Here is a 17,324-nt window from a genome sequence, read left to right as displayed (position 1 = left end):
TTTGTAACACACAAAGTGGAAAGAATGGATGAAACGATCACCACAGCCACCCTTGACATTGCTTAAGAGATCTTGCATCATCGTTTGCATTACTCATATATGTTATGTATTTCTGCTTTGCTTGGAAGCAAACCTAGGTAATGAAAACATTGAGCTAAGTCTTGAGATTTATCAGCATTTGTTATGTATACTTACACCTCTACACATATTGTCAAACCTAATACATATTCCTGTTACTATAAGCATTGGCGTCATCCCACAAACGGAATGACAAAGTCTCACTGGGCAACTATAGGGAATTTATGCTGTTATAAAAGATCAGCCACCTATATACACTATATGTGTCAATAATAGTGAGAATCCGGGATTTAGCATCACTTATATAAGTGTATGAGAGTATGAATGAATGACATGCACAGATGAATGTACACCACTACTCCACTTATACAAAATGTCATGACACATAACTAATTCATTGGATTAAACTGTTACAACAATTTTGCATATTCCTCCTGGAAAACAACGCAGGCTAGCTATCCATACGGAATTGTTTTGCAAAATGTTTGTTGTATAGTAGAGCACTGAAGACTTTTGTGACGTGATCCTTGTTATGGACTAAATGGCTACTGGCTGGTGTAAATGTCAGAACCACAAAAATTGCAGATGGTCCCAGAGACGTGCAGAATGTGGATGATGCCTCACCTCATCATAGAGGGGGACTTTTTCACCAAAATAGGTTATCCAGACTGGAAAAGTCCTTTAAAATAGTAGCAGGCGATGTTATACAATAACAAAAGAAGCCGTACTTACCTGTTGAATTCTGTACAATTCCAGCACCACTGTGACATTACTCCCTGCCAGTCTCTGTTTACTGGGCAGCAGCGATGACATCACATCGACAACGACCTCTGCAGCCAATCACTGACCGCAGCAGTGACTGCCTCAGCCAGTGATTGATTTAGGGGAATTTCTTGGGTGTTCAGAAGAACTGGAAAATAGAAACCAGTGGATAACCTGGGCATGGTCACAATAGAAGCAATGAGGTATTTAATCTTTCATTGTTTTAACCCAAGTGTCTGAAATTTAAAAAAAAAAAAAAAAATCCTAAAAGACAACCCCATTAGAGATGAGCAAGTAGTATTCGATCGAATACCTCGCTGCCATAGGAATGCGTGTAAGTGGCCGAACACCAAGGGGTTAAGTGCATTGAATCTATGGCAGCGTGCTATTCGATCGAGTACTGTACTGTTCAAAAACCCCATTAGATCAAACAGAGCTTTTTCAGAAACTTCACTAGGCATAACACTACTAATTCTTACACCCTAGCCTTGTATCATGCAGGCTACAAGAGCTGAACTATGTATACAATTATATGCCAGTGGTACAGAACTCTTGACAAGCTCCATACAGCTTTCTCTCAGGTCCACCTGCTATGCTGGCACTGTGACCAGGAAGTTGGTTCCCTGTTGCGTATTTGGTTGGTTGAAGTGCCAACCTATGACTTAGCTTTGTTGGGAAGTCATCCAATTGAACAATATGTGGCATGTGCTGTTGTTCAGCAACCTTTCCTTTCCCAAGAATCAACTTTCTGGCCATACTTCTGGGCCCCAAGTTAAAATAGAATTTAAGAGATGTAACAAATCTTTATCAGACCGAGGAATCCAGAGGTCCAGTCCCGGGCCATGTGGGTTGAAACCCTTAAACATATCATGAGCATGGAGGAAATTAAGGATGATGGATAACTCGACACCTTCCACACAATATGGACTCCATGGATAACTTTTAGATCTTCTATAAGCTTTGACTCCTGGTAACTATTGGGTGTAAACCTAACCAGTATCCAATCCAAATGCTCCACTTGATGGATGATTGGCCCCAAATTTCCCCTCCCCATTTTCTCATTACCATCCTATCCTGTTTTCTTCACCTTTACTGATGAGCTCTGTTTCTTTTCTCTCCCTCTCTTAGGATATTTGGCTTACTTGGATTTATTATTTGTATCTACTATGTTGTTTTCAATGTAAAAAATGTCTATACAACTTGTCATGAGCTTTACATTCTCCCCGAGAAACAGGACAGATACTGTTACTGTCTATGACAGCATTATGTATTGTGCACATTTTCAATAAAACCTGTTTAACCATGCCACAGCGCATAAGTTTTGCTTTCCTCAGTCCTCAGTTTATTTTATATAAGACATCAGTTATCATATATGGTAGAATGAAACCAAATGGGTCCCACTTTAGTACATGGATCAAAAATAGCAGCTTTTAATGGTGAAAAATCTTCCTTAACATTCACCTGTGATGTTACCAAACATTCAGTAACAGCAAATAAATCTATTGTACCTAACCATTTGTAACATATAATTGTTCCCAAGTGTTGCATAATAGGAGCGGACCCCCCACCCCCATCCAGGGCTTCATACCGTTACTAAAGAACAAGTTAGAAGAGACTGAGAATGAAACAGACTTTGCTCCAGTCATAGAATTGTCTGTCCTATTGTCTATTGTGAATGCATGACTATTATTACCATTATTATTATTCCTTTTGTAATATACTGTTGGTATGAACTAATCTGCCATTAGTTCTTTACTAGTTTAAACCTAATTTTCATATCTATGTGAAAATAAGCTCAATAAGCCATCCCTTATATTAAGAAGGGGTCTACAGTAATATAAAGGGGGCTTACAAAGATGTAGGGGAGAGTCTTCTGTTTACATTGGCATCAGTATAGCATGATCTCTCCCTACAGCCAATAGCTTACACTAGGATATGGACCCTGTATCTGCTCCTTGTTCACACTCAGATAACCAAATTCCATTTTAAAAGTTATGCACCAAGCCCTAACTTGAAAGAGAGTCTATCATTGCATAAATGGATTTTTTACTGACCCCACATTGGAATATCTTATATAAAGGCTATTTTACTTTTACCTTTATTTCTCTTCAGTTATGTTCCACTGATTTGGGCAGAGCCGAGAGCGCAGCGTGGGATTTCGATCCCAAAAAAGAGAACGTAAGCTACTGACACAGCGAAGATGACTGTAGAAGAACCAGGGGATAGAAGAGAGAGGAGGAGATGCAGGGATGACGAAGCTGTGCTCTGAACACAGGGGTGTCATTAATAGAAGAGAGAGGCAGAGATGCAGAGATAACGAAGCTGTGCTCTGAACACAGGGATGTCATTAACAGAAGAGAGAGGTGGAGTTAAGGGGATGACAAAGCTATGCTCTGAGCATCATTTGGGGAACGCCCCCTGTGCTCTATGAGCATCATTTGCATAAACTTATAAAACTGCACAATTCAAAACTTGTGGCGCAGAACAGAAGAGAAATAAAGGTAGGAGTAGAATAACCTTTATAAAGGCTATTCCAACATGGAGTCAGTAAAAAATCAATTTCTGCAATGATAGACTCCCTTTAAAACCACCTGATTAATATTTTGTAGGTTCCCCTTGTTTGTCCAAAACAACTCTGACACAATGCAACATGGATCTCACAAGACTTCTGAAGGTGTCCTGTGGTATCTAGTATTAAGATGGTAGCAGCAGATCCTTTAAGTCCTGTAAATTGACAGGGTAGGTCCTTCATACAGATGGGCTAACCTACCAAGACTTATTTCTGGTTCAGGTGGCTCGGGTCCCTTATTTTATTTGGGTGAAACAAGCTCGGATAGAACCAAAAATGAAATTCTTGTACTCTGGGGGCCCTTTAGAAGAGTAAAAAAAAAAAAAAAATTATATTCACCTGACCTCTCAGTGACATCATAAGCCTGGACATCACCGGAGAGCACCGGACGCTGTGAGAAGGCCCAAAAAACAGTGAAGGGAAGTGAATATAAATGTTTTGGTTTTTTTTCCTCAACTCCACTTGGCCTCCGCTTGTTATATTCCGTGGTAGCAGCAGCCATTTTACTTAGTTCAAGATAAATTCCCAATGGTTATGTTTTGTTAAAAACTGAACAATTTGGGATATACTGGTTGAACCCCGCTCATGGAAAAGGATCACTCATCTCTAATCCTTCAGGAAAGATTTGTTTTTTCTATGAGATAGATCAGATAGATTTGAGGAGTTTGGGTGACCAGGTCAACACCATGAATGCTTTATTATGTTCGGTAAACCATTCCTGAATAATCTTTGGAATATGGCAGGAAACATTATTGTTAAGGCATTAGGAAACATCATTGCCAAGAAGTGTGCTTGGTCTGTACCAAGGTAGGTGGTATGTGCTAGGACCCAAGGTTTTCCCAGCAGAACATTGCACAGAGCATTTGGTGCCCTCACTTCTCCATGTATATAATGCAGACACACCTGGATGTTTTAACACCTTTCTATCGTAGCCAAAATGTATTTTTTCAGAAATTCATACTACAGTAGTTCATCTGTATGGCTGGACCAAACCAGATAGTCTTCACTACCACTTGCCTCAATCAGTCTCAGTCCTCTCAATATCCTTCCTTGCACCAATTTTGGTAGATACCAACCACTACATGCCAGCCCTTGTCAACGTTTTTAGATTCTTACACTTGCCTATTTTTCCTCCTTACAAAACAGCAACTTCCAGAACTGCCTGTGCACCCCTCAACAGGAGTCATTGAAATCGAATGTTTGGACTGATGACTAGATAGATAGATGGATGGATGGATGGATGGATGGATGGATGGATGGATGGATGGATAGATAGATAGATAGATAGATAGATAGATAGATGACATTTTGTCACAATTCTTTATTGCCACACTTCTTTTAGTTAAAATTTGGAATAGAATTAAAAAAAACAAGCATTAAATAAATGCCAGACAAGAACTGTGCCAAACATGGAAGTGTTATTACATAAGTGTATCCAAATAGCACTGTCTAATACTTATTACTAAGTACAGTTATCTATACATGGTTTTATTATGTCATTATAAATATTCAGCAGTATTTGCATGAAAACCGAGTAAGAGAAAATGTGATTATCTGAATGAAATCCTTTATTTATCCCTAGTCAATGACATTAAAATCAAAGTTAAGAAATAATCATTGAAACCAGATACTTCTTATATTATTTGCATAAAACCAGACCAACCACCAAAAGCTGTAATAAACATAAAAAAGCATTCACATGAATAATAAATTACAATTTCATTCCTTAAAGCAACAATGCTTTATTTTCTACATACTAAATCAATGACAACAGAATTGGGACACAACTATAGCTGGGTTGGGTGCTGTTATGTTAGAAGCATAAACATCATTATGCTATCTGTGGTTGTACATAGACTACAGGCAACCTACTATGTTCGTAGAGCAATGATGCCGTCCCAGAGAGTAAAACGACATCTCTGTTACATCTGTATGTTGTGGATATTTATTTATTCCAGATCACTTCAATAGAATACAGTTGTCCAGGGCACCAGACTATTAGACTACTGTGATATAAGTAAACCGATAAATAGTGATCATGAGAGTTATTATTAACCAGTATGAGCAGTGATCATTGCAGCTGGTGGTATGGGCTCTCTTACATACTGATGGATTTGGGTGAATTTGGGTCAACTCCACTTTCATTCTAGCCTCTGATTCTTTCCTTCATGCAGTGGATTCAGTGACCGCCATGTTCAGATTTAGTAAATCTTGTACCCCCTACTGCGAACTCGATCGGTAACTTACATGTCCAGCCCCACCATTTGCGGCATAAACATGTACCTTCCTGCCTACCGGTATGTCTACTATTTATTATAGATACTACTTACACACACTATTTTTCCAGCTTATGCCTAAATGTTGCTGTTTACGTAAGAAAATCAAGAAAGTTTAAGTCTAGTTACAATGGATTAATAAAGCTATACAATGAATGTACCGTATATACTCGAGTATAAGCCGAATTTTTCAGCACAGTTTTTGTGCTTAAGAAGCCCCCCTCGGCTTATACTCGAGTCAAGCAATGACCAGACGCAATATTAATGTATAGAATCTCCCATAAAATAGTGGGGGGGGGAGAAGCTTTAAAAGTTCTAAATTGCTCCTTTCCCTACAATACATATAAAAGTAGAAAATTACTGTGATACGCATACACATTAGGGGTTAATAGGAGCACTGCAGATCCCCTATAGTCAGCCAGGCTGAATTCCAAGTGGAGGGAAAAAAACAGTCCTCAGGCTCAGGAAGGGGCAGACAGACAACCAAAACACCCCCTCCCCTTCCCCAGCACCCAGCAACTACTGCACCCAAAAACTCCAACCATATTAATTTTTGAAATGTTCCAGTAGCTGCTTATATTGCTGCTAGTATCGGCTTATATTCGGGTCGGCTTATACTCGAGTATATACGGTATACAATGCCTTTGTATTTGGACACCAAATGTGGTGCATTACCGCCGAGCATCTGCATATAATAGTAATCTTGTACCTGCTACATATAGGAGAAGCTTTTTCCTCACTATCCTTCCCAGCTGTAGTCTTCTGTAGGAATGTATCATCAGATCATAAAGGACAATCCTTTTACTAACAGGTTTTTATTTTCTCGTAGTAGATTTTATTATTCTGTTATGTACGTGATAATAAGGATCATTTTGCCTGAGCTATTGCTAACAGTACCTCGAGGTATGGTTTCCTGCAGCCTCATTGACCATCATCAACAATAGACAGGAATGTTGTAGACAAGCTCTGTGACCTGTGCAAAGGTCATTTTACAGGGACAGGAAGGAGATGAGCTGTGGCCATCACCTACTGTGAATGGTGTGATCCTGTATTATGCATATATAGAGTAGGTATTGCCTGCCTGCGATGATAATGAGATGACAGAACAGAGAAGTGTCAGCCTACTGTGTCGGGATCAGGATTTAGGAATAGAATGGAAAAACATTAAAACATGTATTTTACATAAAGTCTTGATTTAAACAAATAGATAACTTTAAGGCACAAGCCAGAATTAGAGATGAGCGAGTAGTACTCGATCGAGTAGGTATTCGATCGAATACTACGGTATTCGAAATACTCGTACTCGATCAAGTACCACTCGCTATTTGAATGTAAACGTTCGATGCAGAACCAGCATTGATTGGCCGAATGCTATACAGTCGGCCAATCAACGCTGGTTCTTCTCCTACCTTTAGAAGTCTTCTCCGTGCAGCTTCCCCGTGGCGTCTTCCGGCTCTGAATTCACTCTGCCAGGCATCGGGCCTGGGCAGAGCCGACTGCGCATGCCTGCTTGTAGTGCGGGCCCAATGCCTGGCAGAGTGAATGAAGAGCCAAAAGACGCCGCGGGGACGCTGCAAGGAGAAGAATGCTAGGAGGATCCAGCCCGACCCTCACTCGTGGACTTGGTAAGTATAATTTGATCGAACGTTGCCTACCCCTGAAACGAGCATTTTCCCCCCATAGACTATAATAGGGTTCGATATTCGATTCGAGTAGTCAAATATTGAGGGGCTACTCGAAACGAATATCGAACCTTGAACATTTTACTGTTCGCTCATCTCTAGCCAGAATAATATGTTGCATACATTTTCTTTGCGGTTAACCTCAACCAGTGACATTCTATTAACAATTTCAGGTAGTGCATGGTTAGCAAACAATGAGGAACAAAAATCCTAAAGGTCAAGGAAACACTAAAGGAAGAAAATAACTCCGGGCCCTTCTGGTTGAAAAAAACTGTGCCAAAATAGAGCCCCATTTCTGATCTTTGCTATGAGGCCTTCTCTATCCTATTTACACTACAGAGAAGAGAGGGATTCATCATTTTAACATATTAATAATTTATATCACATACCTCCAGAAACAATCAAAAAGGAGCTTTTTTAAGGCTCCATATGAAGCTTGTTATTAAAGGGAGTCTATCACCAGCCCAGCTATATTCACCTGCCTCCACTGTGTGACATCGCACATTACAGTGATAAACAACCTACCTTTTGTTATGTGTGTCACTTTTATAGATATTGATGAAAACAAATTTGATGTTTTATGGAAATGAGGCAGTTGGTGCACTGGGGGCGGGACCTTCAGCTCCCTGGAGCACTGCTTGCTACTCAGCCCCTACCAATTCCTGCCTGCACCCCCCTGAATGCCAACCCCTAATGCACCAACTGCCTCATTGGCATCAATTTTTAGACTTGTTTTCCTCCAAAAGTGACAAATATAAGATATAAGATATGTTGTTGATCACTGCAATGTGCTCTGTAATACGGTGGTAGCAGTTAAGTATGAATGAAGGAGGTAGTAGATTCCCTTTAATGGAAATTTGTCATTGGAAATTAGGACCCTAACCTGCCAACAACCTAATATCCCTAAAGATGCAGGCTCCCAGTAATGTCCTTCTACTTTCTCCCACGTTTGGTATCATAAAGAAAAGACTTTGAATGTTGCACTGTATATCCATACCTGAATATAGCTCAGCCATAGGGATAGAGACACGCTATATATATTACGTTGACCCTCAGTCAGGGTATGTCATCACGAGGTTACATACACTAGCATTGGCTTCAGCTGCACACTACATATGCCCTGGATGCCTCCACCGGGGGCAGCTTATGAGGACATGCCTGGACTGGAGGACATCACTCAAGCCAGGAGCAAGACTGACCAACCATGACTATATACAAAGTTCAATTATATTTCTTAGTAACCTGTCACCATCTTGGGTAACAGTTTTGTGGTGGTTTATGCAGCCTTATTCATCATGAAAGATTGACTTTAAAGAATGGAAATAAAGATAACAGAACAGAAGAAAGGATTTTGCAGAAGAAACAAATTTTGCAAACTGTGTGATTTGCTGTCTTTATACTATGGCTCGTGAACATTGGCTACAATACAGTCCTTGATCTGAAAAAATCTAAATGTTATATAAAACAACTAAATCAATGAGGCTTCAGATATTGAGTCTATAACTTGCAGTGCAGACACCAAGTGCAGATATCAAGTAGAGAACTTAGCATGAGGTCATCTTCTGGCCTCATTGACATCGAACCTATTGACACGCAAAGCTTTCAATCTACTCAGTAGGGGGGTCCGTAAGGTTGACTTTTGTGTAATTTGGTTCTCAACTGAGTGGCAGGCCTGGCGTGTGTGTAGTCATGTCTAAGCTATAAAATCTGCTGTCTGACTGATGTTACGGCTTAATGTACATTTGCACCATTGATCAATGCTAGTAAATACCCCTTAACTATTAAACACAACACTGAGATTCCTTTCCATTATTGACCAAGATAAGTTTATTACATTGCAAACACTGGCCCTGCAACAGCTCATAATGATGTTATACAAGATCTACCATTTTATATGCAATATAAATCACAATGACATAAAATGTCAAATAAATACACCATGTCTATAGTGTCTCATTATTTTTCTGTTTGATTCCACAGCATGGGCAGAATCCCCTTTCGTTTCTGAGCAATAATGAATGGGTGACCTTGAAATGGAAAAAGGCCAAAAAGGACAGAGATAATCTATAATGAATCTCAAGTTCACATCTACCATGTAAATAGTGTGACGCCAAAGCACCGAAAACCAAAGACCCGGGTAGATGTGCAGCTCTTTCCGGGAAATCCTTGTTGGAAATCCTTTCACGAAACACTAAACACAGAAAATGGACAAAAAAAAAAAAAATACACCCCAAAGCTTCATCGCTTTTTGTGTGGAGATACATATTGAGATTTGGTTGATTTTTTTGGTGCATTTTTGAACCAAAGCAATGGGTGGAATCAGAAAGATGTATGAGTAGTAATCGCTACCAGGCCCTTGTGCCTGAGTTGAACCAAATGCACTACAACATAAGATGACACCGTTATTATACATAGCACATGGGCACCCCATTGCAGATTTTGGACTGATTGCCCAGATGCTTCAAGTTATGTCTCTGGCAGGAAGGAGACGTATAAGTTCTTCCTTTATATTCAGCATTCATTATGAATCGACTCCTGGTTTTGGCTCAAAAATCTCAGTAAAGCAACAAAAACTCAACATGTGTCTTCAGCTTCAAAATGGCAAGGATTGTGGGGATTCAATGCAGTAAGTAGATACAGTAAGGCAAAGCGACAACGATGTAGAAATGTTTTGGAGTGACTGCCAAGACAAAAACCAAAAGTACAGGAGCATCTGCAGAGAAATTGCCTGTAGCGCTGGAACATGGTACAATTGTTACCTGTATTGTGACAAGTAGTGTTGTCTAAGCTAGGGCAATGATCTGTATAAATAACCACAACTGGCCTTATGTACCTTACATTGTCCTTTGGACATTGGAATATATGTATAATATATATTTATAACCATTATAATGTCATTAAAACAGATAGCATAACATCCTGCCTAGAGACATATTTACTATGTGCACATCTTTACCTTTTTTGTACTAGAAGGTAAATCACATTACTGTACGTCATTATTATACCATCTGTCACCAGGTTAATACTGCCTATCTGAGGGCAGAGACTCTTATGTTTAAACATGCCATAAAATCATTGTTAGCTGTATTAGTACCCGAATACGGGAGTCCCCTCAATGCTGTGTCAGTCAATGCTGATTGACAGATTTCTCCCTATGCACTTATAGGGAGAAAGCTGTCAATCAGTGGCAGGAGGATAGACTGAGCCTGTGACTCATGCATAGAGTGTTTAGGATAGAGAAGCATAAACCTTTTGGCAAATTCTCTTTATTTCTGCATAAACCAGCGGTTTTCTCCATTATAGCCTTGCATTCTTTTTTAACGCTATTTCCATAAAACCTTTGACCTTTGCTTCATGACCAAACACTTATTCTTTCAGTTCTGATGTGATCATGTTGGATTCACAAATATTAAAACAATTCACGGACATTAAATAAAAAATCTATTCCACGCACATCAGTGTGGTCTAATGAAAATCTATGAAGAACTGTATAAAATGTCAAAATATGACAGTGGCAGAAAAACTCTGAAATAGCAGAGAAGATCATAGTAGCTGCAGAAGGAACAAGGAGGTGCTGGTGGTAATGAAAGACTTATTTGTTTTATAGGTAAGTTGAAGAAGTTGTGAAGGACTTTATTTTGTAAATGACTACCTTTACTACCACCAGTGTCTTCTTATTCTTTCAGGAGTGCCCACCGTTCTCCTGGCCAATTCCTCATGGTCAGTGGCGTAACTAAAGTCTTGTGGGCCCCGATGCAATCTTTTGTCCGGGGACCCCTACCTCATCCCTACAGCGAATTCTTGATAGTGATAGTAACAAGTGCTAAGGAATTTAAAGGGGCTCTATCATTGGGAACACTCATTTTTAACTAAGCACATACTTGCATAGCCTTTAGAAAGGCTATTCCACTCATACCTTTTGTATGTAAATCGCCTCAGTAGTTTTTGAATGAGCCCGGTTTTATTCATGTGCTAATTAGGCCTCAGCATGCACCCCGGAAGTCTCAGGGAGCAACGTCTGCTATTCTCTGCTATGTGTGAGAGCCGGGAGATGAGTCAACAGCAGCAGCCTGTTCTGTACACATAGCAGACAGTGCTCAATGAGACTTCCGGTGCAAGCTGAAGCCTAATTAGCATGGGTAAAAACGGGCTCATTCAAAACCGACTGAGGCGATTTACATAGAAAAGGTAAGTGTGGAATAACCTTTCTAAAGGCTATGCAAGTATGTGCTTAGTTAAAAATGACTTTTCCCAATGATAGAGCCCCTTTAATCAACCTTAGGGTGGTTAGGGTTATCTGTAAGTCTCCTTGACTTATGGGACAGATGGAAAATGCAATCTCAATACTGATGCCAGTGCTTATGGGCCCCCGGTGCAACCGCAACCCTCTGTACTCCCTCAAGTTCCGCCCCTGCTCATGGCTTTGTCTTCACCTCTTGGCACTGGGAGCTGGCAGAAACTGGGCAATCCTACTGCTATTACGCAGTGTTGTCCCTGACCGGCACTACCCCACCAAGTAAGCACACCTACGTGAGCCATGGGCCATTGCAGGCCCACCCACACCTTTTATACTCCACTATGGAGTGCCAATCTGTATTTTTGTATTTTCCTATAACCTGAAAACATTTGGATGAAAACACATTGCTCAAATAAGATCTCTTTAGGATATGGGCTAGAATGTGCAATGATCACGTAAAGCCAAGAGAGTTTCTCACTGACCTTTAAAAATGGAAAAATAAATTGTGCATATTGGAAATATTTCAAAACACAACAATTTTATCTAAATTTGTGAAATGCCTTGTAAATATCAAACTAAAGCTGTAGAAAGAAATAATGGATCTGTAGGTTCCAGTACTCCACAAAACAATCTGTAGTACAGATTATTGCAAAGAAATGATAAGATAATTGCTTATAGTTCTGCAGTTCAGATATCCACAAAAGCATTTTTAATGTTCCCAGGACATTAGCCAATCAAACTTGGCTGATGTCCTAGGTGTGACTGTCTGTCCCCCTCCCCCGCCAATTGCTGCAAGCAATAGGAGTAAAATGACAGTGAAGCTCCAATTTAATATGGCTACAAAAGTCGAATGTTCACGCATCATTCACACTAAGATAATCACACTCATTGATACAGTCATGGCCACTAGAAGTCACACTCATTAATATGTGTTCTCCTTGACACTCACATTCAGCTAACAAGGATGAAAAAGCAAGGCACTGGAGAAATGGTAGCGCTCCGTGTAATATGGCATCTGGAATCGCCACTACTAATGCTGGCGGAGAGGTGGCAGCTTGGAAAGGCAATGCCAGGGCAAGACAGCTGGGGGCCTGTGGTGAAAGTCACAGCGCACTGGAGCAAATCTACAGCCCCACTATTGGGGCACCAGCTGACCAAGGCAGATGTATGGGAGTAATGAATCATGCCATGCAAATTTCTCTAAATAGTCTGCCCATACAAATGGGAAATGGAACATGTAATACATCATTTATGTAATAACAATAATAATAATGGCGCTGAGGGACCTTAGTGAGCAATAGTTTTGCATTGCTTTCTATGAGAAATCCTGAATGAGATGGACATGTGTCTATGTACCTATGTCTGGATTGTCTCCATTGCTTGATTTATGCACATTCTACACAAATATACAGAGATGAAAGGTCATGAGAAATACACATGAAGGGTCTGACACGTCTTCACGGATTCTTTATACACGACCTCCACCTACATAATATTTACTATGACTGCCTATAGATGTACCAGAATTGTCTTCCCCACCTGCGCCTCCTTTCACCCCCCCATCCATCCTCCTCTCCAACATCTGCTTTTCCCTACACAAATCTCCTTTCCTTTCTCTTCCTCCACTCTTTCTCCTATGTCTGTTTCTCCCTGTTTGTCTGTCTCTCCCCTCCCCCTCTCCCCTCTCTTCTCCCATTCCGTATGTTTCTATGTTTCTCCCTCTCCCTGTCTCTACCAGTGCCGCCTCCCCCTATAAACTGCACCAAAGGCTGTCAAACATCACAGCTGCAACATTTCCATGCCCTGGTGTCACAGCAAATGTAATAAATAAACCAATTTATCTGATTTCGATTCTAATGACAGAAAACCTCATTAATCATTGGCTATTTTATAACACGTAAAAGTGTCAGAATTCACCTTTTATAGACACATAATCTACTGCAATTCCATAAATAAACACCCCCCCAGCTTTCAACCAAAATACAAATGAATCCATTTCTTGCTACATATTGCTGTATATGCCATTTCTATCCTAATATAATTGTTTATGTAGCCTGCAAGGAGGCTCCCCCTGTGTACACAGCATTGCAAACCACAATCCCATTCACTCATATTGCTATTTGAGGCATAGAAAAGCAGGAGAACAACTGAAATGACTGTGCTATGCTGGGCTTCTGCATTGTCCTTATGCTAAGTGCACAGATGAGAAATGTCAATTCCCCAGAATTAAATGCAAAAATAAAAGAAAAACAAGACATACAATGCTTTTCCAGCCCCCATGTATAATATGGTTTAGATGGAAGAGTAAATACATTCAGAATGAGATATATCAGCCAATACAGATAAACACCTTGGTTCTACAGAGCGTGGCATTGGGAGGCATTCACGCCTGTGGATATATACTTGACCTTCTTATATTCCTTTATTGCATAAAATGCAACAGTTGCACTTATTCTGTTTTGGCCGACCAATAATCTGCAATTTCCCGTTTTCATAAATACAGGTCAGGACATGACTGGTGCTTCCCTCCTCTACATTCCCATACATTCATCAATACTAGGACTGTTCTAGAGATAAGCAATGCTGTAGGAAGTCAGGCAACTTTACCCTACTAACTCCCATAAAATGAAAGAGCTCTGGAGAGAAATCCCCTGCAATGCACTGGCCTGTCCTCAAAGGAGTCAATAGATTTTCCATCTTAGTCTTACTTCTTCTGCTACTATAAAGCTGGTGTTTCCCAGCTCCATGTAGCCATTGCTCTGGCTAGCTGTATTCAGAATTTATGACAGAGCTAATGCATTGTATCACACCATATTATCCTGTATTTATTGTTAAGCAAAGGAAACACAGACACAGCCTGTCTACATATTTGTGATCGATGACTAAACAGCACACATATGTCCTCTAGGTAGGTAGGTAGATGTATGTATTGTACTCGGATTTGTGTGTGTGTGTGCATTGTACCTTTAAAGGGAATATGTGACTGCCTGATAGGGGTCTCATACATTTTAACAGCAAAGCACATTACACATCATTGGCTGTGTTTTTTTGGTGTGTTTTTTTACCACCTACCTTAACATAATTTAACCCCAAATTCCATTTCCCTCCCCCCCACATGGTGCATAACCCTCACAGAAGCCATATCAAATCACTTTCCATGGAAAGGTTTTACATATGTTGCATTTTCCTAGAATTCACCCGATGTCCCTTCAAATATTCATATTGAGGAAGCAAAGCCAGTGATTTGGTGTGAACCTGCAGAAGGGAGTCCTATGGTGCAAAGGTATAATCCTGCATAGTGTCTCACAATAAGTCAATATGTTCCCATTATCATCTGTACCCAATCTGTTTTCTAGCCTTCTCATGACTTCAATATGTTCATCCATATGCAAGATCATCACATTGTGTTATTTTATCAACTTTGCTCAATTCTGACCCTTCAGCAGGGGTTAATCATTGACTACACCCTGTATAAGGTCTATATGTTAGGATCTACCATAGCAACCATACTAAACCTTGACATTTCCATGCTGCCCAATCTACCTGCAGGGTGTATAGCTATTACCCCTGACCATCTGTAATCCTCCAGGCGACATGACACATTTCATCTTACAGATCTTTCATACAACACTGTAGAAATGTTCAGGCTCTGATGCATTTGGCCTAGCCACAAGCACTGCAGACAGGCTGTCCCTGCTCCATCCCTAGTCTCCAGAGCAACACAGCCAAGGTAATACACAGTCTACCTAATAACAATGGTTTCCAGCAAATATCCCCTGAATCATGAATCTTGCAAGGCTACAACATCTGGATGTCCATGCATTGCTGCATCCTCCCTGCATGCTCTGCCCCTACCCCCAGTCAGTACCTGGTCCAGAGAAGGACTGCAGTCTGGCAGGGATGGATCCTGTAGAAGTATGTGCAGGCCCATAGATGGCTCACAATAGGCGATGCTGCTGCCTCTCTGTATCACAGCAATGGAGACTATGCCAGCATCAGGACCAGCTCAGGCCACGCCCACTACAGGTCTTCCTGACGCCTCTCGCCTCTGATTGGTTGGAGACTTATGGCTGCTCCTTTTCAGCACCAGAGACAGAGGCAGCAGAGGAGTGAGGAGGGGGCTGTGAGTGACAGCTCAGGGGGCCTATGGGAGGGGGCCAAGGGGCTGGGGAGACGGTGAGTGAGTGCAAGGGGAGAGAGAAAAGGGAGGGAGAGAGAGATAGCAGGAAACAAGGAGAAGGTATAAAGATAGAAAGACAAACACAGGCAGCAAGACATCTCCTAGTGCCCTGGCAGCTGCCACTCAGGCCTGGCACAGACCTCTCCCCTGCCCACCTCTGCCTTCTATACACATTGTCTATGCTGCTCACCTTCTGCCTTCAGTCTATATGTGTGTTGTGTGTCTCCATGTCATAGTATGGGGAATTCAGGCGGGAATGCCTCTCAGCAGCCTCAGCTTATTCTCCCAGTCTTCCCTCTCTCCCTCTTCTCTTCCCTCTCTCTTCTTTATTCCCCTCTCCCTCTTTCCCCTCACTCTCTTCCGCTCTCCCTCTTTACTCTCTCCTTTCTCCTTCCATCTTCCTCTCTTCTCTTTGCTCTCTCTCTCTCTCTCCTTCTTTCCTCTCTCCCTCTCCTTTCCTGCATCTGTTCCTTGTTCTCTCTGCCTGGGCCACTCTCTTCCCCCAAACACTTAGCAATCTGTTCCTTCCTCACACAGAATGCCTCCCATATTGTCACTGTCACAATTACACAGTACATTGAATTCTCACACTGTCACCAAGGCAGCCAGTGTCCTCTGTCCTCTGAGACCCTGTAACCTGTCCCATGACAGATCCAGACACCTGCCAGTAATACTGTAACATCTAGTATCATCTGTGGAAGATGGAGAGAGAAAGGAGCAGGGAGAGAAAAGGCAGAGCCTGTGCCAGAAGGGAAACAGATAGAGAAAGAAGGAAGGAAAGAGAAAGAAAGAAAGAAAGAAAGAAAGAAAGAAAGAAAGAAAGAAAGAAAGAAAGAAAGAAAGAAAGAAAGAAAGAAAGAAAGAAAATAGTTGCAAAAAGACAGACAAATAAGAATGTTTCAAAAAAAGATAGATACATAATAGATACAAATACATATATTCAATAGATAGAGAGATAGATATTCTATACATAGATAAAATGACATTGATAGAAAGATAATAGATAAATAGAGAGATAGTCGATAGATAATACATGATCGATAAGATGAGATCATAGATAGGTAGATAAATATGAGATACATATTAGATATAAATGGATTTGCACAGATACATATAATAGATAGATATTAGATGGATTTATATATATATATATAATATATATATATATGTGTGTGTGTGTGTATATATATATATATATATATATATATGAATGATAGATCTTAGATTTAGATAGATAGATAGATAGATAGATAGATAGATATGAATAATTCATATGGATACCTGTTACAGATAGATGAGCAGCTAGATAGATAGATAGCTATGATAGGTCGATAATAGCTTAGATAGATAGAAAGATAGATAGATAAATAGTAGCTATTAAAAATACATAACTTCTCATTTCTTTTGTGGCAGTGTTGAGGAGAGACAGGAGGGGAACAGAGTGAGGATGGGGAGAGAAGGGCTGAGTAGAAGGCAGGTAATGCACACAATGAGGAAAGGCATTATACAGTGACCAAATCCATCAAATGCACAGACAGGC

At 40.6% G+C, this 17,324-nt stretch overlaps 1 protein-coding gene across 13 annotated transcripts in view; it reads right to left on the bottom strand.

The window, feature by feature from the left end:
- The window catches only part of NRXN2 (neurexin 2), a 631,600-nt gene extending 615,989 nt beyond the window's left edge, over positions 1-15,611 (bottom strand). For all 13 annotated transcript variants that reach the window (XM_075281756.1, XM_075281763.1, XM_075281760.1 and 10 more), the window contains exon 1: positions 15,473-15,611. The gene's annotated coding sequence lies outside the window, so the exon portion shown is untranslated. The remainder of the gene's footprint in view (positions 1-15,472) is intronic.
- Positions 15,612-17,324: the final 1,713 nt, after the last annotated feature.

Source organism: Leptodactylus fuscus, chromosome 7 (genome assembly GCF_031893055.1).
Source record: "Leptodactylus fuscus isolate aLepFus1 chromosome 7, aLepFus1.hap2, whole genome shotgun sequence".
Lineage (NCBI taxonomy): Eukaryota > Metazoa > Chordata > Amphibia > Anura > Leptodactylidae > Leptodactylus > Leptodactylus fuscus.
This window is presented reverse-complemented; position numbering and strand designations above follow the sequence as displayed.